The following is a 27,493-nucleotide window of genomic DNA, read 5'->3' on the forward strand; positions in this document are numbered from 1 at the left end:
AATTATAGGCATTGCTTGTCAACAGGCTGGTGGAGATCTGGATAGGGCAATGGAGCCTATTTTTCTGATTAGGAAACTGTATGCGTGCCCATACATGAAAGTCCCTTAGGGACTGATCAGTGTCTCTCAAATGCATCTTTTAAACTAAGAACAAGGCTTTTCTCCAATCATAAGAGTAAAGATTTGGGAACGGTTTGGACCCAAATCACTCTCAAAGAATTCCATCCACTGATTACACTCACACCTACTTCTAAATATATATATATATAAGGCAAAATAATAAAGCTGAGTTGAAATTGTATAGGGGAACCACATACCAGGGGGGATACCCCCTCACTTTCTGTGAAACAAGGGCCGCTGATTGGCAATAACAGGGGGAGGACTGAGAGAGAGGGCCGAAATATTCTTCTCTGTAGAGTGAGGGCAGGAAGCATTACTCACATCATGGCTTCAGATATGGCTTCGTAATGTTATCATACAGCCAAATTTGTCTGGCTGCGTGGCACCATAATATAATCATGCTAGCTGTAGGATCCCTAATTGGCTGAATCACACTGAGAACCAAAACTGAAGGCAACAGTTTGGGAAAGGTAAGGACATGGAGGGGAGTCTTTAGGAGATAATTTCATCCCGCCCATTCTCTTTATTGCTTTGAAAATATTTTCTGGTGAAATTTTGGCTCAGCTCTACAAAATAATGCAAACTGAAGAACCTCAGGATAATAGCGGGGGATGGCCATCTAGTCCACATTCAAGACACAAAAATGAGCCCCATATCCTATAGATCAGCCTGCACAATTAAGCAGAGTGAATGCTTTGCAAAGGGACACATTTTTAAACATCACATTTACAGTAGGAAATAGGGTTGCCAAGACTTACTGGGGTGGGGGATCGCCACCACTTGCTCCCATTTCCCACTAAGATAAAATTTTTAAAAATGGCCACTGGCCCAACAGTATGATGCCACTTTTGAGAAGAACCCAGAAGTGACATCAGTCCTCTCTAGGAATCACTGGAAGCTGTGGTTTTACCATGATCATTAATTGCTCCCCTACCCTGTCTCCTGCTGTCTGGAAGGCCTGGCAACATGACAAGGAAGAGGACTTGGAATTATGATAGATAGCTTGCTGGACATATCAATGCAACACGCCATAGCAGTGAAGACAGCAAGCCTCAATATTAGGAATTCTTAGAAAAGGGACTGAATATTAAACAACCTTCCCTGAATCTGTGTGCCACAAAAGAGGCCCAAGTGCACACAGAAAGCACTTCCAAGTATGTGTGGGAGCTTGTCAGTTTTTATTTTTGGTGGTAGCCTGTCTCTCACCTTGGAATACTACTTTGGAGTGTCCCCTGACCCTTGGGAGGAACATTTTAAGGATGGGGATGGTTGCCATTGGAAGGCTGAAGATAAAAAAGCCCCTGTGCATACAGGAGATTACCCATGGTTGTTTGGATCCTAGCCACCATGTAGCCACATTCAATACAGTGTGTAGTTATTGGGTCAACCCATTTCCCAAAGGATATCATAGACATAGAAACAATATCGGAAAGGACAAATAAGGCTGCAATTCTATGCATGATTAATTAGAAGGAAGCTCCCTTGGAGATAGGCTTGCCTGGGAGATCTGGCTCCACTATCTCTTTTCTAGGCCTCTCCAGCACTGTCTGGCGAGAGAAGTTGGCCATGTCCTCATTTGCCCTGTTCTCCACTGCACATGTTTCCTGCTTGTCCCGAGCCTGCCACAGGGAGAATCCTTCTCTCAAGAAGCCAGTGCTGCTTTCCAAGCACCTACCACTGGGCACTTTCCTGCAGGTTACTCCCGCTTGCTGGTTCCTGTCTGGCTGAGTTGGGGTGGAGCTAGGGTTGCCAACTGTGACTTACCTCACCAGCGGTGGACTCCTGGGGGATCCCGGCGCGCCGCATTCGCGTCACAGGGCAATGACATCATGATGCCGAGCATGCTGGGGGCGGGGCCATGGCCATACAAGGAAAAACCATAGAGTTTTTCCTTGTATGGCTGTGGCCCCGCCCCCAGCGTGCCCAGCGTCATGACGTCACTGCCCTGTGACCAATGTTCCCTCTAAGCTGTGGAGACTTGTGAGCAAAAATCCTACTTTGTGAGCTACAGGCATTAAAGTTGTGAGCGAGCCATTTGGCTACTGCACAAATCAGTTTGCTTTGAGGCCATCCTCCCTGAGCTAAGGCAAAAATCTGTGAGCCGGAGGCTAAAAAACTGTGAGCTAGCTCACACCAACTCAGCTTAGAGGGAACACTGCCTGTGACACGCACGCCGGGGCAGGGTTCCCCCGGGGCCCGATTCCCCAGCGTCTGGGAACGGGCCTCTGGGGCGGGGGATTTTCCGCCCCCCCGGGGGGATTTGGCAGCCCTAGGTGGAGCTGCAATGCCAAGACCATGGCCACACAACCCGGAAAATCTACAGCAACTAAAGTATAGATTACAGTCAGCAAATGATTTTTCTGCTGGCAGGCTCAGGCTGGATGGTGGTGTTGGGCACAGGGTCTTAGATTATTAGGTGTGTCTCCTTACCTAAAGGCCTGGTGGAAGAGCAGGGCCCTGATCTCTTTCGGGAGCTCATTCCACCAGGCTGGAGCTGCCACTGAAAAGGCCCTGGCCCTAGTTGATGCCAGCCTGGCGTCCTTGGGGCCAGGGAGGGCCAAGCGATTTTGAGACCCTGACCGTAGTGCTCTCTGGGAAACATGTGGGGAGAGGTGGTCCCTCAGCCTTCAAATGGATGGTCCTTGTAGAGGGTTTCAATACTCCCTGCCTGCCTCCTCTTTGTTCTCTCCTTTATAGGGAGAGTGAAATATATAATCAAAGTGATTATAATAGGGCAGTGAAAAACCCTTTTCAGTCTAAAAGATCTGGTCCTTCCAAAGAGGCATAAACTCCCTTCACAATATGGTTGCTGACTCTTGGTTGGGAAATTCCTGGAGATTTGGGGGTGTAGCCTGGGGAGGACAGGGTCCTCAGTAGGGTAGAATGCCACAGAGGCTACCCTCCAAGCAGCCATTTTCTCCAGGGGAACCAGTCTCTGTAGTCTGGAGACCACTTGTAATTTTGGGAGATATCCAGACCCCACCCTATTTCACAACCCAAGCCCAATACGCAGCAAACCTGAGAAAGCCCAGATCACTTTATTAATCCCATTCATAACTGCTTAACTCCAGTCCCAATCCAGCAATTAAATAAGAGTCATTATAATGTGATTTATGATCTATGCATAAGTGTTAGAAGGACTGTGGATAATTAAAAGATAAAGTGCATGCTGCCAGGGGGTTCAGTCATTCTCTAAATCCTAAATACAGATTCAGGATCTGACCAGATTATAAATAGACTGCTTTATACAAATTCACAGGGAACACTAATTAGCAAACTCATCCTTATGCACTTGGAATAGTCAGAGTAGATTAAGCTTTTACCTAGTACATAGCCACCTGAAGGGGTGCAGGGATTTCACACAGACATCTACTTAAGGGTCTGAGCAGCCATTCCACGTGGCTCCTGTATACCAGCTGCACAATCTCCTGTTTTTCCATAATACATATAGGGGGAAATCACAGGCTACCTGTGAGTTGTGCTATCCATATAGATAGTGGCATACAAGACCCCCAGAAGCACTGCATCATACTTTTTCCAAATGCCCTGTTTCATACACATTTCAGTATTTGTGAGAACCTGACCCAGAAGGGATAGGGTTGCTATTCTCCAGGTGGGGCCTGGAGAGCTCCTGGAATTACAACTGTTCTCCAGACAACAGAGATTAGTTCCCCTGGAGAAAATGGTGATTTTAGAAAGTGGCCTCTATGGAATTATACCCCACTGAGGTCCCTACGCTCCCCCAACACTGCTCTTTTTATGTTCCACCCAAATCTCCAGGAATTTCCCAGAGTTGGCAACCCTATCTGGTGACCCTCAAAGACCTGTTTGTGAGCTGGGCTGTACCATGAGTTCCCAGGGAAAGATTTTGTCTGGCACAGAACATTTACAGAAACCCCCAAAATAAGAAGGGGGTGTGCAAACAGTGAGAAACATGAAATGAGTCTCGTAGTGGGATTTATTTCTTCACTGCTCCCTCCATCATATCTTGTGGCAGTGAGTTCCATAAATTAATTCTGTGAGAAGTGTTCTTTTGTCTTCCTTGAATTCATGGGCAATCAATTTCATTGGACGACCCTGAGTTCTCATAAAGAGAGGGAAGGGGAAAATTCTCTCTCCAGTTTCTCCAGACCATGCAAAAATTGATAAGGTTCTATCATATCCCCTTGCAAAATTTATACCTTCCTCTTTCTGCTGGGTTGATTAAAAGGCATACATTCTGCATTGCCCACCTAACATCATTCAACTGTGACAGGTTACTCCAAAGAACCTAGAAAATTCACTGTACGAAAATGCCATTTTAATCCAGAATCCCCACATATTTTAGAAATTCTGAGGACATGTTCCTTTAATAATTTGCTAATTGTGTGGAGATGTACTAAGATTACCAAAAAAAAAAAAAAAAAAAAAGGAAAAACATATTTGGGGGGAAATTACCAATTGTAAGCATACAAAATCAGATTGAAACAATGGAAAATAGATTTTTTTAAAATTACATATAAACGATGTAGAGATTGGGCAAGAAGGGATTTGGACATGACACTATGGTTGTCAACAGGCCTGGAAAAATGTCCTGTGTGGAATGTGTAGAAACAGGCAGTTGAAGGTTTCCATGCCAAGGATGTAAATTAGCATCATCTGGTATATAACAGCCCATTGATTTTCTATTGAAAGGATAGGACATTTTTCTACAGGTCTACTGGCAACCCTACCTGCTCCCCTCTCCTCCCCAAACCATATTTTGGTTCAAAAAGCACACATGCAGATATGAAATGAAAAGTGCCCAGTATGGATACACCTCCATTCTGACTATACATGAAAAAGTTTGTGCATGAGAGGGTGCAGAGAGATAGAGAGAAAATAGAGACAAGGAAGCCACCAAACTCTAAGGGAAAAAGAACTTTTAGATTCTTTCAGTTCAGTCCTTCATTTAAGTGGAAAATCTAGCACATGAGTTTCATAAGCCAATTCTGTGTGAGGTATTTTCTTTTTGCCTGTCCTGAGTTTGATTCTGAAGTGAAGCAGGGGGGTGAGGTGAGTGACTCTGGGTTGCTGGAGCATCTTCTAAGCTCTCACTGAAGTCCTGATTTACAGGCACCTGTGCCAGCTGCTGCCTTATTCTGTCATAAGAGCAAAGTGAGGCGGGAAGACTGCCTGGCCTTCTAGTCCCCCAGACCAACCTGGGTCAAGGTCACTTTGTGCCCCTAGTTCTCCCTCCCTTGGTAGCCATTGTCATGAATATAGGCCTTGGGTAAGGGAGCCAGGAACTGGCTGGAGCACCACAGCTAGGCTTGCCAACCTCCAGGTGGTTAGCTGGAGATCTCCCGCCATTACAACTGATCTCCAGGTGACAGAGGTCAGATCACCTGGAGAAAACAGCTGCTTTGGAAGTTGGACTCTATGGCTTTCTGCCCCAAACCCCACACTTTTCAGGCTCAACCCCCCCCCCGGAATTTCCAGGTATTTCCCAACCCAGAGTTGGCAAACTTAAGCCAGATAGAAGGGGGAAAGGGAGGAAGAGGAAGAAGGAGCCTGGTAGCTCTTCAAGGTCAGGAACCAGATGTCTTAGAGAAGATAATCCTGTTTCCTCTGGCTGAGGGCACAGGGAGCAGACGTCTGCCTTGCCTCATGCCTCTTCCTTGAGCAAACCTTCACTCACAAAAGCAAGACTGAGCATCAACTAAAGCCAAGCCTTCCATGCTTATTGCCTGGTTCATAGTGAACCAGCCACTGAATAACGCTGCCAGTTGGCCAGGAACAAAACATGCTGTGTCCCTTTAACAGGGGGTTGATGAGTGGAAATGGGTAGTTGAAATTTTTCATGGCAGGAAGTGAAATAACATCACCTGGTAATTCAATGTTCCCTTTAAACTGAGTCAGTGTGAGCTAGCTCACAGTTTTTTAGACTCCTGCTCACACACTTTTGTCTTAGCTCAGGAAGGAGGGCTCCAGAGCAAACTCATTTATGCAGGAGTCAAATCGCTCGCTCACAACTTGAATGCCAATAGCTCACAAAGCAGAATTTTTGCTCACAAGACTCCGCAGATTAGAGGGAACATTGCCTGGTATTTGCTGCAGATCAAACTGATAGGAAAGGGACAGTGAGAGGGACCAGTTTCAGAGTTAGCAACCCTACATGCTGATTTGAATGTGAAATATGCAACAAACCAGGTATAAAGCTAAGCTTTCTTTCTTTTTGTGTAAAGAAAGGAAATCAGTACATATACCAGAACACAAGTACTGGGGGGGGGGGTAGCATCCTGTTTTTTGTGTCCTCTTGAACTATCTGTACTGTGAGAAGAAGCCATGCTTGCGGGGGTTCCATTCATGTAGAAGGGCAATTGTGACAGTGGTTTAAATGTGCCAGGTGCCGCCTTTTGGCCTCTTTAATCTGCAAGTCAAGATCTTTCTCTCTGCCAAGAATGCAGGCAGCTAGGATTTCCCAGAAACCCCACTGTGGGGGGAAAAGCCAGGTAAGGTCAGAAGTTAAAACTGCCCTGTCCAATTTGACAAAACTGGGGAGCTTTCTTTCATGTAACGAAACCTTCTCCAGCCCTGCCTGTCTCTCTTTTCCAGAGAACACAGTTTTACACTTGTCCTTCACACAAATAACCCGAGGGTGGGAATTATTCAGAAAGCTCATGTTTGACACCCCATCTGTTCATTTCTGACAGCGATATATAATGTAAAGCTATAAAAACTTGAAAAATAATGCAACATAAAAAGAGATTGACTCGGCTCCAAGAGGCCATAAACGGTAACAAATACCACGGTGTGATTTATTTTCTGCTGTAATCTTTACAGTAAGTCATCTTTCAGACATTTCCTCGTGACAGGTTTTAATAATATTAATGCCCAGAGCAATCCAAATCATCGCCAATAGACATATTTATCAAGCTGCCAATCCAAGTAAATGAAATTCTATAAGCAATAATGTAACATGTTAAAAGGGAGCTAATAAAACAAGTCAGCAGAGAAATATTACTTCAAAGAATTCTCCCCTCTCTCTCTCTAATCCGTCCCTGAATGTTATACAGCCAAAATGCAAATCTTCCCCCCCCCTTTCGTAATTTATCGCTCCGAAAATATCAGTGACCTTTCTCCCGGCTCCTGCACAGCCTTCATAAAGAGTGTGATGCATCCTGCCAGATTAACTGGATGTGGGGCTGCTTAGTATATCTGCTCCTTCTCCCTCTCTCCTTCCCCCCTCTCATTTTTGCCTTTGGACCAGGATGTGATGGGTAGCATCAAAGAGTAAGATCTTAAATCCTGGAGATTTATTAAAGACTGACAAGCCCTAACTATACCTTGGCAGCTCAGCAGGTATTTATGAACAATTATCCAGATGCTAGATAAGTTTCAATTAAGAAGGAACACAAATTTGCTTTAAAAAAAAAAAAAAAAAAATTGGCTTTCCCTTTCATGTAGCTCATTTTTAATGAATGTTTTGTTTGGTTAAAAGGTTCAAAGTGTTTTTTTCTTAAACCTCAGGATTTAAGCCAATCTAACGCTGCTGCACCCAGTTTGCACTTCTGTCAGATTATTCTCTCACGCTTTCCACCAAGGAGCTGAGGGCAGCTTGTGTAGTTGCTTCTCAGCATTTGATCCCCATCATAACCTGCTTGAAAGTCCCAAGATGATTCAGTGAACTATATGGCTGGTGTCCATATGTGTGTGTGTGGGGAGGTGTTGAAGCCTAAACTCCACAGTCCTACCCTGACATTTAACCCCCTCCAGCATGGGATGCTGTCTGTCTGGTGGAATTCTGTTGATGGGCTTGGGTCAGGGATGGTGGAGGCTTACTGAGGTGACGCTTTAGTGGTGGTAGATGGTGCTTGGGGTGGGGAGAAAACTGTTCTAGTGGGTGAGCTCATAATATTTAACTGTCAGTCATGTGCCCTGGGAGTCCATTAATAGTGGGGTGGTGCACAGGGGTGGGAGGTAATGGTGTGGGAAGATGGGTGAGGAGCTATGCAGGTGTTCATCACCTGTATAATCTTCATCCCACCCAAGGAGATGTGGGTGAAGAGGTCCTTATTTCCTTTGTATCTACCTTGGTAGTATAAAATGCTATGCCAGTGAAAAAATATATCTACAGTCCACAATCTTCTGTTAGAGAAGTGTTCAGACCTGGCTTGCTTGATCAAAGTCTAGCTGGACAAACCTTTGGGGACGCTGTTCTATCTCAGGTTGGCTTGAGATGGATGGATGTTCCCTCACACAGGTTGAATTAGGGGCTGGGGTGGAGGTAAGGTTGCCAGCTGTGGGTTGAGTAATTCCTGGAGATTTGGGGAGTGGAGCTGGGGGAGGGCGGGGTTTGGCCAGCAGAGGGGCTTCAGAAGGTTATAACACCATAGAGTCCACCTTCCAAAGCAGCCATTTCCTCCGGGGAAACTGATCTCTGTCACCTGGAGATCAGTTGTGATTCTCCACCACCTGGAGATTGTAAAACAAAGAGAGAGATCACAGGATGGAAGTTTGGAAAGAAGTAAACAACCGGTAAAATCAGTCTGAATTTATATTTAGAGCACTGATAACTTTTTCAAGGTGAGTAGTGTTGAAATACAATAGTAACCTGTCACTATGAGATACTACTAGAGAGTTTGTCAAATGGATTAATATTGTATTTCAACGCTATTCACCTTGAAAAAGTTATACACGAAACGAGTTAATATGCATGATCCGTTGTGTTGATGGCGTTTGAATTTCTTCCAGTAAACTGAAATATTGGAAAAAGAAATTTCTGGTCTTTGGAGACTTTTTTGGCATTATACATCATGGTTGTTTACTTCTTTCCAAACCACCTGGAGATTAGCAACCCTAGGTGGAGGGAAAATAGTGATTTTCTTCTGCTATTCTGTACCTGGTACAGACGGAGGCTAGTTTTGACTGACCCTGCTGTTGATAATAATTTGTCTCTTAACTGTGATGTTTCTGTGAGTTTCTTTGCTGATAGAATCTCTTTTATCCTCTCCTATTAGGATGCCAGATTGTACCTTAGGTGTCAAAAAGCATCTGCTTATCAGTGCTCTAAATATAAATTCAGACTGATTTTACCTCTAGATGCTGACAGGATACTGGGTGTTGTGAGAACTGCCACTGCCCCATTTGATTTTAGGCCTCTGGGTTTCTAAAGTTCTGACAGGAAAAGGTAGCGTCATCCCTTATTTATTTCTTTTAGCATAACTCCATGCTTCCTCTGAGGCAGGAGGCATCCACATATGCCCCCCCAGGTTACGATCTCCCACCTACTGATAACCAGCCATACTCAGTTACATCAATGGGCCGGATTCTCCCTACGGCACACATGACTACTGATAATGGCCCCGGTCACACGGGCCGGATATCGCAGGGGGGAGGCATGGCTGTTTGCCCCGGAGCAAACTACCGTGCGGCAGCTGGATCAAATGTCCAGCCCGACGTCCTGCCGACGTCCCATGGTTGGGGGGAGGTGCCGATCATACCTCACTCCTGCGGCGCGGCAAAGCGGGGGTTGGGTTTTTTTTAACCCAAGTGTTTGCATGCGTCGTTGGGTGCTTGTGTGCACCCGTGGAGACTTGACCAAAAAAAAGTTTTCATGGGTGGGCGCCGGATGCCACGAGCTAACACTGGAAATGTGATCTGACACCCACCCTTGCCCTGTGGTTTCCGGAAACTAGTACCTCGGAGGTACTAGTTTTTTACAGCGCATCTTCGGAGTGAAGCCTCGGGTGAGCCACAGGAGCTCAACGCTTCCCAGATGTGGCGGTGAGATTGTGCCCAGAAAATCCGCCTATCTTCCATCTCTCTAGCGTGTGACCGCAGCCTTTATATGTTTTAATGTGTTTTAAATTTTATTGTATTTATTAAAATGTTGTAACCCGCCCTGAGCCCGTTTACAGGATGGGTGGGATATAAATGCGAAAAATAAATAAAAATATGCTAAATAGTACAATTTTATACGACAAGTTATAAATGAAGTATTTTGTGTTGTTAAATCAGTAAAAATAAGTTTTAAGCATGATAGGAAAGTAAGTATTGCATATATTTCAAATATCCCCCAAGCTGATTTTTTCCTGGGGTGAGGGAACCCACCATTTTTTCCATGACTTCAAAATGTTTTGAAAGTTTATATCTGAAGTGATATATGCCATAGTTAGGCTTACCACTTCACCTGTTTTTTGTAAGAACTAGCCATAGAGATTGTACAAAAAAGCAAGGAGAGAGAGTTAGAGCTGCCAAGACAGAAAAAAAGAATGATGAATTAGAGACCTGAAAAGAGAGGTGGGGGAAATATTTAAGTGTACATCTATATGTATACACTTTGAGCCTTGCAGTACACCAGGATATTTTATGGGTGGATGCTGGGGAGGGCAGAGTCTGGGGAGGGGAGGGGCCTCAGCCAGGTATAATGCCACAGAGTCCACCCTCCAAAGCAGCCATTTTCTCCAGGGGAACTGATCTCTATTGGCCTTCCCCCCACAACCATAACGACTATAAATCTCAATTGTGATACCAACTGAAACTCTGGGATTCTTGATGGAGTCAAATGCAAGCAGATCTAATTTCCTGTTGCTTTGACCTGAAAATGACCATTATATAGTACATGTCTACATGAAGTACGTTGCACCATAAATGAAGTATGTTGTACCATATATAAATACCATACAAATGACATATAAAAACTACACATGGATACAAAACACAAACAAATCTAAAAACCAACAGTGAACAGCAGAGGACCAAAAACACTAAACGGATATAGAACAAAATGAAATACAGAATGTTTGCTCATCGCTAGCTAGATTTTATATTGAAGAGGTGAAATCCTGCAAGGTGCAGAGAGCCATCCTTAAATGATGGGGCAGTCTCTTACAGGCAGGGGTTAGTATCAAGAGTCAGAGGAAGAATGACCTCCCCCTGGAGCATTAGTCCCCCTTTTGTAAGGACTATAGAACATCTGACAGTGAAAATCCTTTCCTCTTTTAAGTTAAACAGCTGCAAAGATTTCAGCAATATCTGTAATCCCCAATGTGTAATCCCACATTATGGAAACTCACTTCTCTTAAATACCTCCCTCTGGCATAATTGACTTTTCATGCACATTTTAATAATGATATTTCAGCAGGTTGAGAGAGGACCTTTTTTCAAATTATGTTATGGGCAAGGGGGAGGGAGAGTGTTATAAAACTAATTACCATTTATCTTCTGGTGGAATTGTTACAATGCATGGTGTTTGTGTGTTTATACGCAAGAGTAAAGGTGTACTTACAGTAGGGTTGCCACCTCTGGGTTGGGAAATATCTGAGATTTTGGGGGTGGAGCCCGAGGAATGCAGGGTTTGGTGTAGGGTTGCCAGGTCTAGGTTGGAAAATACCTGGAGACTTTGGAGGTGGAACCAGGAGAGGGTGGGGTTTGGGGAGGAAAAGGGCCTCAGCATGGTACAATGCCAGAGAGTCCACCCTTCAAAGCAGCCATTTTCTCCTGGGGAGCTGATCTCTGTCAGCTGGAGATCAGTTGTAAAAGTGGGAGATCTCTAGGCCCCACCTGGAGGCTGACAACCCTAGTTTGGTGAGGGGAGGCACTTCATTGGGCAATAAAGCCATAGAAGCCACCTTCCAAAGTGGCCATTTTCTCCAGGTGAATTGATCTTTGTCACCTGGAGACTAGTTGTAATAGTGGGGGATCTCCAGGCACCACTTGGAGTTTGGCAAGCCTAATTCCCTGTTTGAATGGATGTGGGGAGGGGGCTTTTTTGCCCCCACCCAGACTGGAAAAGGAGCATGAGGGTCTACATGGGCGGGGCTGAGCTGAGCTCACTGCAACTCAGCCAATCAAAGGAAGGTATGGCGTGTCTGCTGAAGGCAGCTCTGCCACCTTGGCCACAAGCTGGTCACCACAGCAACTGCCCACAAACAAGCTAGATGTCACTGAGGCTAAACGGATTGTCTTGAAAGGGGCCTTTATTTGTCTTCCACATTATTGAATGGGTCCTTAAAGAAAGAACTTAACAAATTGGCCTAATTTCTTGATATAAGTTTAATAAAATAGTGAGAGAGGAAAAATTGTCCATGTAGTCATTGCAGGAATTTATTTTTACACACACACACTCACTCACATACATATATATAATCCTCACAACAACTACAACCAAGTGAGATAGGCTAGGATGAAGGAAAATGACGAGCCCAAGGTCACCCAATGAGCCTCTGTTGCAGAGTGCGAATTCATATATGGATCTCCCAAACCTTAGTCCAATACTCTAACCACTATAAGATCCATCTTCTGATTACTGACACCTTCTTACAAAGACATATTTAGAAAGTACCACCTATCCAAGTGTTTTGATGTCTCAGACTTGGAGATTTCAACACACTTCAGTTGGCCTTAAAACCCTAATTAGGGATAACAGCAATACTGCAAGCTGCAGTGGCATATCTAGGGATACTTGGCAAGTCAGTGGGGTGGGGCAGTGGGGGAGATCTGAGGGGGGAAAGGGAGGTTTCCCCAAGCCAGCTGCTTATTGGCTGTGTGACCGGGGTGGGGGGAGGGAAGAAACTCCTTTGGGGATGTGCGGCCACTTATTAAACCCTAATTATTGTATGATTTGAGGGGAAAGGAATGAAGCTTGGTAGCTTTTAGGACAGGACTGTGTACAGGTAAGGATAAAGATGACATTGCAGGAGTGCTGGCTGAGTTTGAAGCCAGTCGGGGGGCAGTCAGATACTGGCACCCTTCAGATTCTTGAATTTCACGGTGATCCATTAGTTGTAAATACTACTGCAACTGGTCCAGCCTTGAGATGCTGCCTATAAGTTGTAACCCATCCTAAACAGGAGATAGGTGTTCATAGGTATGAAGAGCATACAAAAATTAAAAACAATGCAGTGAAACATTATGACGGATATAATAGATACAATAAACAATGCAATAAAAGAGAATAACATTTCCCACAGACATTAAAACTTCAACCCTATCCCTTCTATTTTTTAAAAAAAACACGTTCCTGAACAATTCTGTTTTACTTCAGGTAAGGTTGCCAGTCCCCTCATCACTCTGGAGAGGGGATCTGGGGGACATTCTTGGGGTGGGCAAGGATCCCCCTAACCCCGCCCCAAGCCCCACTCCCAAGAGCGACCACCTGCCCGGCCAACCCTTCCTGTTTGATTTAAAGGGCTTCAGCTGAGTGGTGGGGACTACATGAGCTGCTGATCAGTTGGACGGCCCTTTAAATCTAGCAGGAGGGAGGGAGAAGGGCAGTCGCGGGCCACATGCTCAGGTTGGGGGCCACACACAGGTCTGGGGGAAATCAGCCCTGTGCACTGTGGCCCCCACCCCACTCACAAAAAGTCCCCTTAAAGGGTCTTTTTGTGAGCCGACCATGCCTCCTGTGACCACCCCTCTCCACCTCTCCTGCTAGATTTAAAGAGCCATCCAACTGATCAATGGGCCATATGGATTGGTCCATGCCAATCAACTGAAGCCCTTTAAATTGGGCAGGAGGGGAGGGAGGGGGTGGGTGGTTGCTCTTGGGAGTGGGACTTGGGGGTGGGGCTTCCCCCACCAACCAGCTGGATAGAGGTGGATTCGAGCCCCCAAATTGGGGGAACCCCTGCCTGGACCTGGGGGCTGCCAACCCTATCCTCAAGTAAGTCATTCCACCAGGTGGGGTCCAGTACCAAGAATGCTTTGCTATGGGCAGCTGCTGTTCTTACCCATTTGCAGAATGTCACCTACAGAAGGCTTTGCTCAGGTAAGCAAAGCTGTCTCAGCAGAACGTATCAGGCCATTCTACAGATGTGGGCCCTAGGCCATGAAGGACTTTATAGAAAATAACTAGTTCCTTGAACTGAACCCATAAACTAATCAGAAACCAATGGAACAAATGCAGAATAGAACAATATGTACACTCTGCCTAGCTCCTGACAGTATCTGAGCTGTGGCCTTCTCATAACAACTGAAGCTTCTGAGTTGACTTCAAGGTGTGTGTTACAACAATCTAGTTTCAATGTTCCCATGACATGGATCTATATGGCCAGATTGTCAAAGACCTCAGCCTTCCTGACTGGGATTACTTCTGTCTTGTCAGGATTCAGTTTTAACCATAGTGCTATTAAATTCAGCATTTGTATCTACAGAAAGTCTGAACAGTCATTCTTGGTATCAAAAGAAGGTTTTTAATTAATAAACAACAACCAGGATACTGGTCAGAAGGAAGCTGGAAGGAAAAATCAAGGGTCAAATCTTCCAGAATGCTTGAAAGCTATTACAACCATATTAATGGAAGGCCAGATACAATGTGTACCTTAGCCTAGTAAAAGTACCTTCATCATATTTAAACAGATGGCATTGTGGTGAACAGCCCAGCCCAAGTTCAGCCAGAAGTGCAGTGATGGGGCTTCTGAGTGAGGGAAGATGTGTGGGCACTAAGGGAAGAACTTACATAGGGCATGAATGGATGTGTGTGGGGGTGTGGTGGAAGCAGGAGGTGGCTCCATGAAACCTGGAACTGGCCCTGAAGGATTGCTTAAGGAAGAGAGGGAGACAGAAGAGAAACTTCATGTTTTTTTGGTGTCTGTTTCACCATGAAAAAGGTGGACTGTGTGCCCATGCTGGAGCCACTATTTTTGGGATGTCATTACCTTAAAGAACTCAGATTTGAAGTCTGATCTTTGATCTTTTGAACTTCTAACTGGTATGTGTAATTTGCCACTAAAGTCAGCCTCAGGAAGTAGCAAATGTAGCACTAATTTTTGAAAAGGTGTCTAGAGGAGATCCAGCGGATTACAGGTCAGTTAGCCTATGCTCTGGGTGACTTAATAAAACTATTATGAGAGATAACATCACTCCGCATATGGAGGAAGGAAGATCAGCATGGCTCCTGCAAAAAGAACTCCTGCCTCAGCAACCTTTTGGAGTTCTTTTGAGTAGGCAAGCTTGTGGATGAGCCCGGTCCAATGGACATTTGATTTTCAAACAAATGTTGACAAGGACCTTCACCGAAGACTCCTGAGTCAATTTAGCAATCCTGAGTCAACTTAGCAGGTCCTCTTATGTTTTAAAAAAATCTTAACTAATATGAAGGAATAAATGGACAATTTCTGCAATGGAGGGAAGAAGACAATTGAGGTCCCACAAGAATCACTTGTATTATATAATTAGTTCATAAATGGTTTGGAACGAGGAGAGGCAATGTACTGGCCAAATTTATGGATTCAGAAATGTGAAAACCAAAGTAAATTGTGAAATTGTCTAAGAAGATCTCTCTAGATTTGGCGAGTGGACAACAATGTGGGGAAATGAGATTCAATGTAAATAAATACAAGGTGACACCACACATTGGAGCAAAAAATCTTGACTTTAAATATATATTGATTTTTTTTCTTCTAAATTTTAATATAAAAATTGATAGGACTGAAATGGCTGGAACTGTGAGGGGAAAAAACATCTTGGGGTTATAGTGGACAGCTGGATGAAAATGTCAGTTCAATAATCCCCATCATGGAATTTGCCTTCTTCACTGTTGCCACATACTAAGAAAGGGATTGAAAATGAAATGGCCAGTATGGTACTGCCTTTGTATGGATCTATGGTGCAGCTCCATTTGAACTCTATACAGTTCTGGCCACTGTATTGTTTATTTATAAAAATTTCTATGCCACCTCTTCAGAGTCCTGCTCAAGGTGGCTTACAATTAAAATAAAAAACAACCTTGCCACATCAACCAAGATAATTAAGGGGCTGGAATTTCTGTGAGAAAAAGCTAAAAAGGTTGGAACTTTTCAGTTTGAAGAGAAGATGCCTAATTTGAGGCACATTAGAGCTTTTCTCCCTGCCCCATAAAACTAGAACTTGGGGGCACCCGATGAAGTTGATAGCCAATAGATTCCGGGCAAACTTTTTTTATACAATGAGTAAATTACATTATGGAATTCAAGGTCTATAGACAGCATGCCAGACACTAGTGTAGATGTCTCTAAAAGGGAATAAGACAGATTCATGGAACATAGGTCATCAGTGGCTACTAGCCATGGTGACTAAAAAGAGCCGCCACATTCAGAAGCAGTAAACTTCTAAATTAGGGTTGCCAGGTCCCCTGGGGGGGGGGTTGTCCACTCGATAGGCCTCTTACCTGCCGGCCCGGATCCAACCACTGGGGGGAACCCCACCCCCAAAGAGCTGGGATAACGCCGGGCACGATGCAGGGGGATGCTCTATCATTCAAGGGAAAACTCTGTGTTTTTCCCTCGAATTATAATGGCCCCGCCCCCAGTGTGCCTGACATTATGACGTCACTTCCAAAGATGTCCCAGAGAGGGCCTGGGACTCCTCCACCACAACAATGGTAAGACCTGGCAACTCTGAATACCAAAGCTGGGTAGCAACACTTGCAGGAGGCCTTGGACTGTATGTCCTGTTTGCTGGCCCAGGACAACTGGTTGGTCATTGTGTGAAACAGAATTAGAAAAACCACCCCTGTAATCCATCAGGGTACTTCTTACGTTCTTATGAGAAGACAGAGCAAAAGTGCTTTCAGGTCTGAATCTGAAAGGAAACAGAAAGTCTTCTGCCTCCATTTCTCCTACAAACAAATTCTAGAGAAAGCCACAGAGACAAGGGGATGTTTGCCTAAACAAAGAGAGCTCTGACTGCCTTACCTTTCACTGGAAGTCTCTGAAGAGCTTGCAGATGCGTTCAGATATTTCAGTAATGCTGATGTATTATCTGAAAGATATTATTAATGAGACATTTATTTCCAGCTTGTCTCAGTTGCATTTCAATTCTCCTGAGACGTGGGAGGAAAACAACAACACACCCAATCGAGAGACCATTTGGTGACCTTAAGTGGCACCTGAGATATCTGCCCTGAAGCAGCTACTTACTAGTATGTCCATAAGTATATTTCTGTTTCTTAGACCTTGGAAATCCAAATGATTTTGAGTTAGTTCCCACAACTGATCAGCCACAGTCTCCCATGATTTGGTATCCTCACATTACAGTGTTCAGGCCAGTTGACTTGCAACCATGAGCCGGCATTTGCTGAAGTGAGAGGTTGATTTATTGTAGGGACTGGCTCTGTTGCTTACTAATATTGCTCTCTAATAAAGCCTAGTACAGGGAACCCCAGCCTGGTGCTTGTGGCTGTCATGCTGCCCACTGACACAGTTTTCTTTTGCTCCCCAAGAGTTTTTTTTTAGAAAGTGGGTGGGGCCAGGTATGCCTTTTGCCCAGCAGGGCTTCTGATTGGCTATTGGAGATTTGATTGGCTGCCCCCATGGCACAAAGATCTTCACTGAAGTTAAGCTGCAGTAATCATTTTATGGCTGGCTCTGCCTCCAGTGACATCCATTTTGTGGCTGTGCCCACCACCCTCTGTTAGAGTTCCACAGGTGGCTGCAGGCTCAAAAAGATTGGAGACCACTGGCCTAGTAGAAAGGCTCTAGGGTTGCCAACAGTGTTCTCTCTAAGCTGTTTTATTACAAAGGAACTTCAGGAACAGAATGGAAAGAGAAGTTGCTGAATTACAAGTTATTACAACACTTGGAGCAAAAACCTCCCCAGGGCTCAACAGGGATATTGGATTTTTTATCCCATTACATATGCTAACTCTTTCAGTCCTCACATATGTATTCTCAACAAGAAGGACTATAAATCCTCTGTATCTTAATGTATTTCTTTTTCAGAATAGTATATTAGAATACTGAATGGATGTCTGCTGACAACGTTACATCCAGCTCAAAATATACTGTTAAGTGCCCTCCACGCGGCCTCTATGCCTGAGAGGAGATAATTAAGATTCTGTTACTTCCCACAATTAGGAAAACAACTTTAGACATTCATCTGCTATTTTGACGTATGTATTGCTTTACAACTGTTGACTCTGGCCCCTGTCACACAAGAGGTTTGGGGCCGGGAGAGGGACGGATGGGGGGCGCAGCAAACGGGCGCGATCCCACCGCAACATCTGGGAAGCATTGCGCACCCGAACCTGATCCAGCCCTTCTGCCCAAAACGCCACAGCAAAAATAAACCACCTATTGAGGTGGTTCTTCCGGCAGGGCCGCATCAAGGCCGGCCGTGGGATCGCTCCTGGCCGAACTGCGCATGCTCACACATGTGCAGTTCAGCACTGCGCATGCTCACACATGCGCAGTTCAGCAGCCTCCCCCTCCCGACCGTGGCTTCCTCCCCGGCATCTGATCGTGCCAGGGAGCAATGGCACCGCGGCTCAGGGGATCCGTTGCTTCCCGCTGCGGCGTCTCTTTTTTGATGCGGCTCTGATTAGCCACACTTTGCCCGTTGTTTTTTCTGCCGTGTGGCAGGGACCCTTATAACCTTAACTTGTTATTTAGATTTTCACTTTGCATAACTTAAACATCGTCATGTTACATGCTAATTTGCCTGTCTATATCCCTGTCTATAAGTTTAGAACCTCACCTACCATTCCAATGTATTTGAAAAAGTGTGCCTTGCACACGAAAGCTCATATCTTGAATTAGCTCAGGAAGGGTCGCTCCAGAGCAAACTAATTTATGTACTATCCAAATTGCTCACTCACAACTTTAATGCCAGTAGCTCACAAAGTAGAATTTTTGCTAACAAGACTCCACAGCTTAGAAGGAACATTGGTTGCCAATCCCCAGTTGGGGGCAGGAAAACCCCTTGTTTGGATCCCCTCCCCCTGCTTCAGAGCTATCAGAAAGCGGGGGGGGGGGATGGCTGCTGGGCATTCCATTATACTCTATGGAGATTGAATTATTATAATGACTTTGATTTACTGTTGTATGCCAGTAAAGACTGACTTGAGTTGAATCTCTTGCTTTGAAAACTCAGTGGGGTTGCCATAAGTCAGCTGCAAGTTGACAGCACTCACACAAAGGCTGCGGTCAGGCTGCCAGGGTGGTGTGGTTTGGGTGCGCCACTAATTACTCCATCGCATTTTGTGATGGAGTTTTTGATCGGACTCCCACCCTGATCCGGCCTCACTGCATGCTTCTTCCATGGATGACTGTTGAGACTAGTGCTGCATGTCAACCATGGAGCATGTGGTCTGATCTTATTTGTTTTTTTTTTAAATAACTGACACTTTTTGAGAACATGAGCTAAAAGTCCACACTTCCAAACTGGTTTGAGTGTGCACCGGGGGTGTTCAGACATCCAGAAAAGCGGGATGAATTCATGGGGATATATTGGCACCAGAATTCATCTGCTGTCTATTTACTACATATCCAATCTCTCCTTATATATAATTGAGTAAGAACATTCTATATGAACATTCTAAAATGCCCGCCTTTAGTGTTAGGCCGGAAGAACTGCCACTCAGAAGACGCTGGCTGGTTTGACTGGCTGCTTTGTGCAGTCCCGCCCAGCGTTTCAAGGTCTTTTGCATATGGAAGCTGATTGGACTTCACTGCATTCCACACCTCAAACTCACCCCCCCTCCCCGCAAGGCAGTTGGAATGTCAGTTGCATATGGAACCTTCAAGGTCTTTTGCATATGGAAGCTGATTGGACTTCACTCCATTCCACATCTCATACTCCCCCCCCCCCGCAAGGCAGTTGGAATGTCTGGTGGTGTGTAGGGCACAGGAACACGGAGGCTAAAGAGGTTTTTCTGTACTCTTGGGACTCTCCCCAATACGTATGTGGGTCATTATACCCTGCTGAGGTCACCACAGCAAAATGACACTGTTTGCCCAAAGCCAGAGCACTCCCCCAGAGCCTCTTTCTAGATCTCGTTGTATTTATTTCCACAACGGGCTTTACTGCTAGTTCATCATACAATGGGATGAGTACGACTGGGGAACGGCTGCCAGATGTGGATGTGAGTAAGCCCATTTACTCCATTAGGTAACACAACTATATCAGACCAAACTGCCCGTCTGACCACACCCGCACACAAATCTGAAATGGACCTGATGACTTAGGAGTCTTCCAGTATTTCACAGGATTTCCCCTTTTCTAAAGAAATACCATGCGTACGTGCTCATGCTATAGGTTTCACTTCTTTCTGTTCATTTATGTACATATCAACAAATATACATGCATTACTACAACAGTGCAAAAAAGCACTGTTACTACCAACATAACATTTGAACACCACAGTCATTGTTCTTCTGAAGATAATCAGAAGATACTAATGGATATTTCAATGTATGAGCAAATCCCACAGGTGTGGGGTGCTGAGCTCTCGCTTGGAATGTGTCATTCATTAGAGCCCTGTGCCAGGTACACAGGAGACAACGCAGCAACATTAGCAGTGGGGCTTGCCTGCCATCTGCTGTTCAGAGAGAGAAAGGTACACAGTTTAAAAAACAAGGGAGCATGGCTAGTACTGAGTGATGCACAATTCTCTATGCAGCAAAGCTAGTCTATCGCTTTAAAAAATCTGGCAGAAATAAGTTTTGTCGCATGAGCCTTTGTGCAACCCAGCAGTTCAGCATGAGCCATATCACCTGAGTGGGAAGACACAAATCACTGATTTCAAGCCAGTGTGGAAAGTTGACCCTGGATCCAATGCTGGTTGTTGTTGTTGTTCAGTCGCACAGTCGAGTCGGACTCTTCGCGACCCCATGGACAATCTCCCGCCAGGCCCTCCTGTCTTCCGCCGTCCTCTGAAGTTGGCTCAATTTCATGTTTGTTGCATCGATGACACTGTCTAACCATCTCATCCTTTGCCGTCCCCGTCTTCTTTGACCTTCAATCTTTCCCAGCATCAGGGTCTTCTCCAGGGAGTGCTCCCTTCTCATTTGGTGGCCAAAGTATTTGAGCTTCAGTTTCATTATCTGGCCTTCCAGGGAACAGTCAGGGTTGATTTCTTTTAGGATTGACTGATTTGATCTTTTTGCAGTCCAAGGGACTCTCAAGAGTCTTCTCCAGCACCATAGTTCAAAAGAATCTATTCTTCGGCGCTCGGCCTTCCTTATAGTCCAACTCTCGCAGCCATACATGACTACTGGGAATACCATTGCTTTGACCATGCGGACTTTTGTTGGCAGGGTGATGTCTCTACTTTTTATCATGCTGTTTAGGTTCGCCATCGCTTTCCTCCCAAGGAGCAGGCGTCTTTTAATTTCATGGCTGCAGTCACAGTCTGCGGTGATCTGGGATCCCAGGAACGTGAAGTCTGTCACTACTTCCACGACTTCCCCTTCTATTTGCCAAGGAGTGATGGGGCCGGATGCCATGATCGTAGTTTTTTTGATGTTGAGCTTCAAGCCCACTTTTGCAATCTCCTCTTTTACTCTGAGCAAGAGGCTCTTTAGATCCTCTTCACTTTCAGCCATTAGAGTGGTATCATCTGCATATCTGAGGTTGTTGATCTTTTCCCCAGCAATCTTAATTCCCGCTTGTGATTCATCCAGGCCAGCATTTCGCATGATGTACTCTGCATATATATTAAATAAGCAAGGTGACAATATACATCCTTGTCGTACTCCTTTTCCTATGCTGAACCAATCAGTTGTTCCATATCCGGTTCTAACTGTCGCTTCTTGGCCCTTATACAGGTTTCTCAAGAGACATGTGAGGTGGTCTGGTACTCCCATCTCTTTAAGGACCTGCCATAGTTTGTTGTGATCCACACAGTCAAAGGCTTTAGCATAGTCAATGAAGCAGAAGTAGATGTTTTTCTGGTACTCTCTTGCTTTCTCCATAATCCAGCGAATGTTGGCAATTTGATCTCTAGTTCCTCTACCTCTTCGAAACCCAGCTTGTACTTCTGGTAGTTCTCTATCCACGTACTGTTGAAGCCTAGCTTGTAGGATCTTGAGCATGACCTTGCTAGCGTGTGATATGAGTGCAATTGTGCGATAGTTTGAACATTCCTTGGCGTTGCCCTTCTTTGGGATTGGAATGTATACTGATCTTTTCCAATCCTGTGGCCACTGTTGCGTTTTCCAAATTTGCTGGCAAATGGAGTGCAGCACTTTAACAGCATCATCTTCTAAGACTTTGAATAGCTCAGCTGGAATACCATCACCTCCACTAGCTTTGTTGTTAGCAATGCTTTCTAAGGCCCATTTAACTTCACATTCCAGGATGTCTGGCTCGAGGTCAGTGATTATACCGTCGTGGTTGTCAAGGACATCGAGGTCTTTCTTGTATAGTTCTTCTGTGTATTCTTGCCATCTTTTCCTAATCTCTTCTGCTTCTGTTAGGTCCCTACCGTTTTTGTCCTTTATCATGGCCAGCTTTGCATGGAACGCTCCCTTGATTTCTCCAACTTTCTTGAAGAGATCTCTAGTCCTTCCCATTCTATTGTTTTCTTCTATTACTTTGCACTGTTCATTCAGGAAGGCCTCCTTATCTCTCCTTGCTGTTCTCTGGAAATCTGCGTTCAGTTGGGTAAATCTTTCCTTTTCGCCTTTGCCTTTCGCTTTCCTTCTTTCCTCTGCTATTTGTAAAGCCTCATCAGAAAGCCACTTTGCTTTCTTACATTTCTTTTTCTTTGGGATGGTGGTGATTGCTGCCTCCTGTACGATGTCACGAACCTCTGTCCATAGTTCTTCAGGCACTCTATCTATCAAATCCAGACCCTTGAATCTATTCTTCACCTCTACTGTATATTCATCAGGGATGTGATCTAGGTCAAACCTGAATGGCCTCATGGTTTTCCCGATTTTCTTCAGTTTAAGTCTGAATTTTGCAATGAGTAGCTCATGATCTGAACCACAGTCAGCTCCAGGTCTTGTTTTTACTGACTGGATAGAGCTTCTCCATCTTTGACTGCAAATTATATAGTCAATCTGATTTCGGTGTTGCCCATCTGGTGATGTCCATGTGTAGAGTCGCCTCTTAGGTTGTTGGAAAAGGGTGTTCGCTATGACCAGTGTGTTCTCTTGACAAAACTCTGTTAACCTTTGCCCTGCTTCATTTTGCTTTCCAAGGCCAAACTTGTCTGTTATTCCAGTTACCTTTTGACTTCCTACTTTAGCATTCCAGTCCCCTATGATGATGAGGACATCATTTTTTGGTGTTAGTTCTAGGAGGTGTTGTAGGTCTTCATAGAACCGGTCCACTTCAGCCTCTTCTGCATCAGTGGTTGGGGCATACACTTGAATTACTGTGATGTTGAATGGTTTGCCTTGGAATCGGACAGAAATCATTCTGTCATTTTTGAGATTGTATCCCAGTACTGCCTTTTGCACTCTCTTGTTGACTATAAAGGCCACACCATTTTTTCTACGAGATTCCTGGCCACAGTAGTAGATATAATGGTCTTCTGAGTTAAATTCGCCCATTCCTGTCCACTTTAGTTCACTGATTCCTAGGATATCGATGTTCAGTCTTGCCATCTCATTTTTGACCACGTCAAGCTTACCTTGATTCATAGATCTTACATTCCAGGTTCCTATGTAGTATTGTTCTTTGCAGCATCGGACTTTCCTTTCACCATCAATACCAATGCTGGTATCGGACCCCAAAGAAATAATTCATTCACTTTCCTTTCCCACTGCCGTACCCCCAACTATTTCTTTGCTTACTCAGCTTTAGTTGTTTACTTAACATAACTTTAGAATTCCCCCTAGCAAAAATTTGAAGGATATATATATAGTGCAGGGCAAAATAAAACAGGAATCTCATGGAAGGCAAAAAGGATTTTCATAAGACTTCTGAAATATGAGAGCAAGAAGATCCTTTTTAATTTCTTAGTCAATGTGAGAGTCAAACCTGTGATTCATGGTTTTTCCACTATTTTCTGTTTCTTTGTACTAATTCCCCCCCCCCTAAAATCTATGTTTTCCCACTATTATTTGCCCAGATAAAAATAGGAGCATATTTGTAAATCTCCTTTTTGTATAATCAAGATAACGTATGCTACACTTGATCTTAGCCAAAGGCCGAGAAACGATGATGAGAAATTGATTTTAAAAAACTGTGATTCTTGATTTTTCCATTATTTTCTGTTTCTTTGTACTAAATCCCCCCTTAAAATCTTATGGAGTGACCTTTTCACCCCATGACACTAAGTGGAAAGCTCTACCCTTCCTATGGCTTCCAGCCTCCAGGAGCAACCTAAAGATCTCCCATTTTTATAACTATCTCCAGACTACAGAGATTAGTTCTCCTGGAGAAAATGTTTGCTTTGGAGGGTGGACTCTATGGCATTTATACCATCTTGAGGTCTGTCCCCTCCCCAAACTGCACCCTGCAAATCTCCAGGTATTTCCCAGCCCGGAGTTGGCAACCCTACCCTTTCAAAACTCAAAAGAGCAGCTGTATTAGTTTGTTGTAGGAACATAACACAGAGACACAATGGCCCCTTTAAAATCAACCTAGTTTATTCCAGCATAACCTTCATGAGTCAGATGCTGAAAGCTCCCTTTGTGTACTCTGTAATTAACACTGGATGAATTGCTGAGGGGCCAGCCATCTCTGAGGCCAGAGTCTGAGCAAGGTAAGGGCCCATGAGAAGACAACCGCCCCAAATAGAAACTTTGATTCCATCCATTAAGCCTCCCCACTCTGAAAATATGTTTTTTAAACTTGTGACACGTCAGCTTCTGCTTAAAGAACAAGAGCCTTGCCCACCAAAGATTCCTCCTGCCTCAGGGTAAATCTTTCAGGATTGCTCTTGTCTTTGTCACACTTAATTACTGGGGGGAGGGAGGGATATGCCTTTTACTGCTATGATTGTAAGCATGCCAGGATACTTTGAGTGGTAAGGGATAATTTATACTCATTGATTTAAGATAAATGAGTCTGAAGTTAACAAAACACAACAACCCTGTTCTTGTTCAATTTCTGTGTTTCTTAATGCAGACATGCGCAGCATGTGAAATCTGAAGAAAACTTTCCTAGCAGGAAGCCCTTTGGGTAGACTTGAGTAGACCTGCTGCTCATTGCTCCCATAGACGCTAACAATGCAATCCAGAACAGAGTTGCATCCTTCCAAGCCCCTTGGTTTATTTATTTATTACATTTGTATCCCTCTCTTCCTGCACATCGACTCAGGGCAGGTAACATCAACATTTCATTTATAAGATAAACAATTATTTGATTAAACATTCTAAAAAATCAGATTAGAAGTGTAACTAAAATGGCAACATAGCTTTCTGTATTAGCTCCAGCAGCTGGATAGGTGGTAACCATAGGCAATTTCAGGCAACCATAGGGAGTTTCAGATGTCAGTGGCCTTTGAATGCTTGACCTCTGTTCAGAATTGCGCTGTTAAAGGCAGGTACCTGGCAAGAGAGTTCTGGAAGTGTCTGTGGGTTATAAGGAGATTGCTCACTGCCCGTGCCATTTTTGAAGCCCCATTTGGAAATGTAGAAGCCTTGTCTAGCAATGAAGGGGGTACACAACCTCCAATGGAAAACCTGTGCATATATACCATATAGCCGCCTTTCTGCCCCTCTTGTCACCAGGCCTGCATGTCCTACATATAGAAGAAGGCTGATTAAAGCCTGGTACCTGATTGATATGTGTCTAGGCCTCTCTGAAATATAGTTCTATAAAAAAATTACCAGAAGGTAACAATGGGGGTGGTTTTTTCACGGATTTTGCTTCACAATGGCATTTTCTAACAGTGTCCAGATGACTGATGTCACTGTGGCAGGTTTTACAGTAATAACGAGCCCTGGGCAACAGAAGAAGAGAATAAAGTTAACCATACAGACAACAGTTATGAGAATGCAGAATGGATAATATTGCACAAAGTGCTATTTGTTGAGAGCAAAAGATCAGATTTCTGGTAGGTTGGCACTTAGTAATTTGCTAGAAATCAAAGGGTTATTTAAGAGACAACTAGGGGAACCAGTTTAAATGTTGGCAGTCCTAAGCAATGTATATACATACTTTGCCACAACATTATCCTTCTGTTCATATACCATTTTCCTACTTTTTGGTGTTATTGACTCGCATTATATGTTTTGATAAAACACTGCAAAAAACATGCATTTTTGCAGTGTTTCAGCAATGCACACATCTGCTTTGGCAATGTAGAAGGCAAAAATGATACTTATTAAGGGAAACTGAAAACTGAAGCAAACTCTAAATGCGCCCCTCTGGAATAAATGTTAGAAAAATATTCTAATTCAACTGCAATTAAGGTTCAGTGGAACTCAATGCAGACTGAAATTTATGATAAACAAAGGAACAAAAAAAGAGAACCTCTGCTCATGTCTACTACTGCAGATCTTGAATTAGGCTTGCAGTGGGAATCTTTTTCCCCTATATTTTTCAGCCAACAAAAGTACATGCCATGTTACTATCCATTATTGGCTATTATTAGTATGTGAAGCACAGTCCAGTCTGTCCTCCCAGCTAGATGCTACATTAGGACATAGAGGTGCTCAGTCCAGGAACTCTCTCTAATGGTAGATGATTGATCTTATTAAAATAAGACATTTTCCCCCTTACTGCTGAATGCAAGAGAAAATATTAGTGTCAGACTAGGATCTGGGAAGCCCAGATTCAAATCCCCATACTGCCGCGGAAGCTTGCTGGGTGACCTTGGGCCAGTCACATGCTCTCAGCCTAACCTTCCTCACAGGATTGTTGTGAGGATAAAATGGAAGAGAGGAGAATGATGTAAGCCACTTTGGCTCTGCACTGGGAAAGAATGGTGGGGTTTAAATAATATAAATAAATAGAAAATAAAATAAATAACAGCACGGGTGTTTTTAACTTCATGGACAATTCTCAGATTCCAGTCCCAACACTGATCTATTTGTCTTATCTGGTCTTGCTGCTAGGCTCTCTTTCTATCTTCCTCTTTTACAGATTGCACTGCCCACATGTTTGCCTCCATTCCTCCCTTGCTGTCTGCCAGCATGTGCAAACAAAGCATTTGCTCCTTTGCCTAGTACACAGTCCCATTAAGAACAGCAAACAAACAAGAGCCATTGTGCTGTATATGTTCAAATCAAAGCTTGCTCTTCTCTCAGACCAGTGAATGATGTAAAAAAGTACAAGAGAGAACGATCAGTACAGTACTCATAGGTGGCCAGATTGGTGGCATAACTGTACTAATTGGAACATGTCCCTGTTGCTTAGAAATCTGATGAGTCACTGTCTCCAGTTTGGTGTAGTGGTTAAGTGCGCGGACTCTAATCTGGGAGAATCGGGTTTGATTCCCCACTCCTCCACTTGCATCTGGCTGGATGACCTTGGGCAAGCCATAGTTCTAATAAGAGCAGCTCTTGAAAAAGAGCAGCTTCTGTCAGAGCACCTACCTCACAGGGTGTCTGTTGTGGGGAGGGGAAGGGAAAGGAGTTTGTAAGCCGCTCTGAGACACCTTTGGGTAGTGAAGGGTGGGGTATAAATCCAATCTCCTCTCCTCCTCCTCCTGCCTGTACCCACTCCACTTCAAAGACAGACAGACAGATACCAGAATAATGGACAGATCTGATATTATGACATGAATTTTCCAATTCAGATTAGTTATGAA

General features: G+C 44.3%; 1 protein-coding gene across 1 annotated transcript in view; it reads right to left on the reverse strand.

The window, feature by feature from the left end:
* The window catches only part of LOC107116643 (potassium channel subfamily U member 1-like), a 134,989-nt gene that overhangs the window by 50,141 nt on the left and 57,355 nt on the right, over positions 1–27,493 (reverse strand). The window lies entirely within an intron of this gene.

Source organism: Gekko japonicus, unplaced genomic scaffold, assembly GCF_001447785.1.
Source record: "Gekko japonicus isolate JY-2015 unplaced genomic scaffold, Gekko_japonicus_V1.1 scaffold419, whole genome shotgun sequence".
Taxonomy (NCBI): Eukaryota; Metazoa; Chordata; class Lepidosauria; order Squamata; family Gekkonidae; genus Gekko; species Gekko japonicus.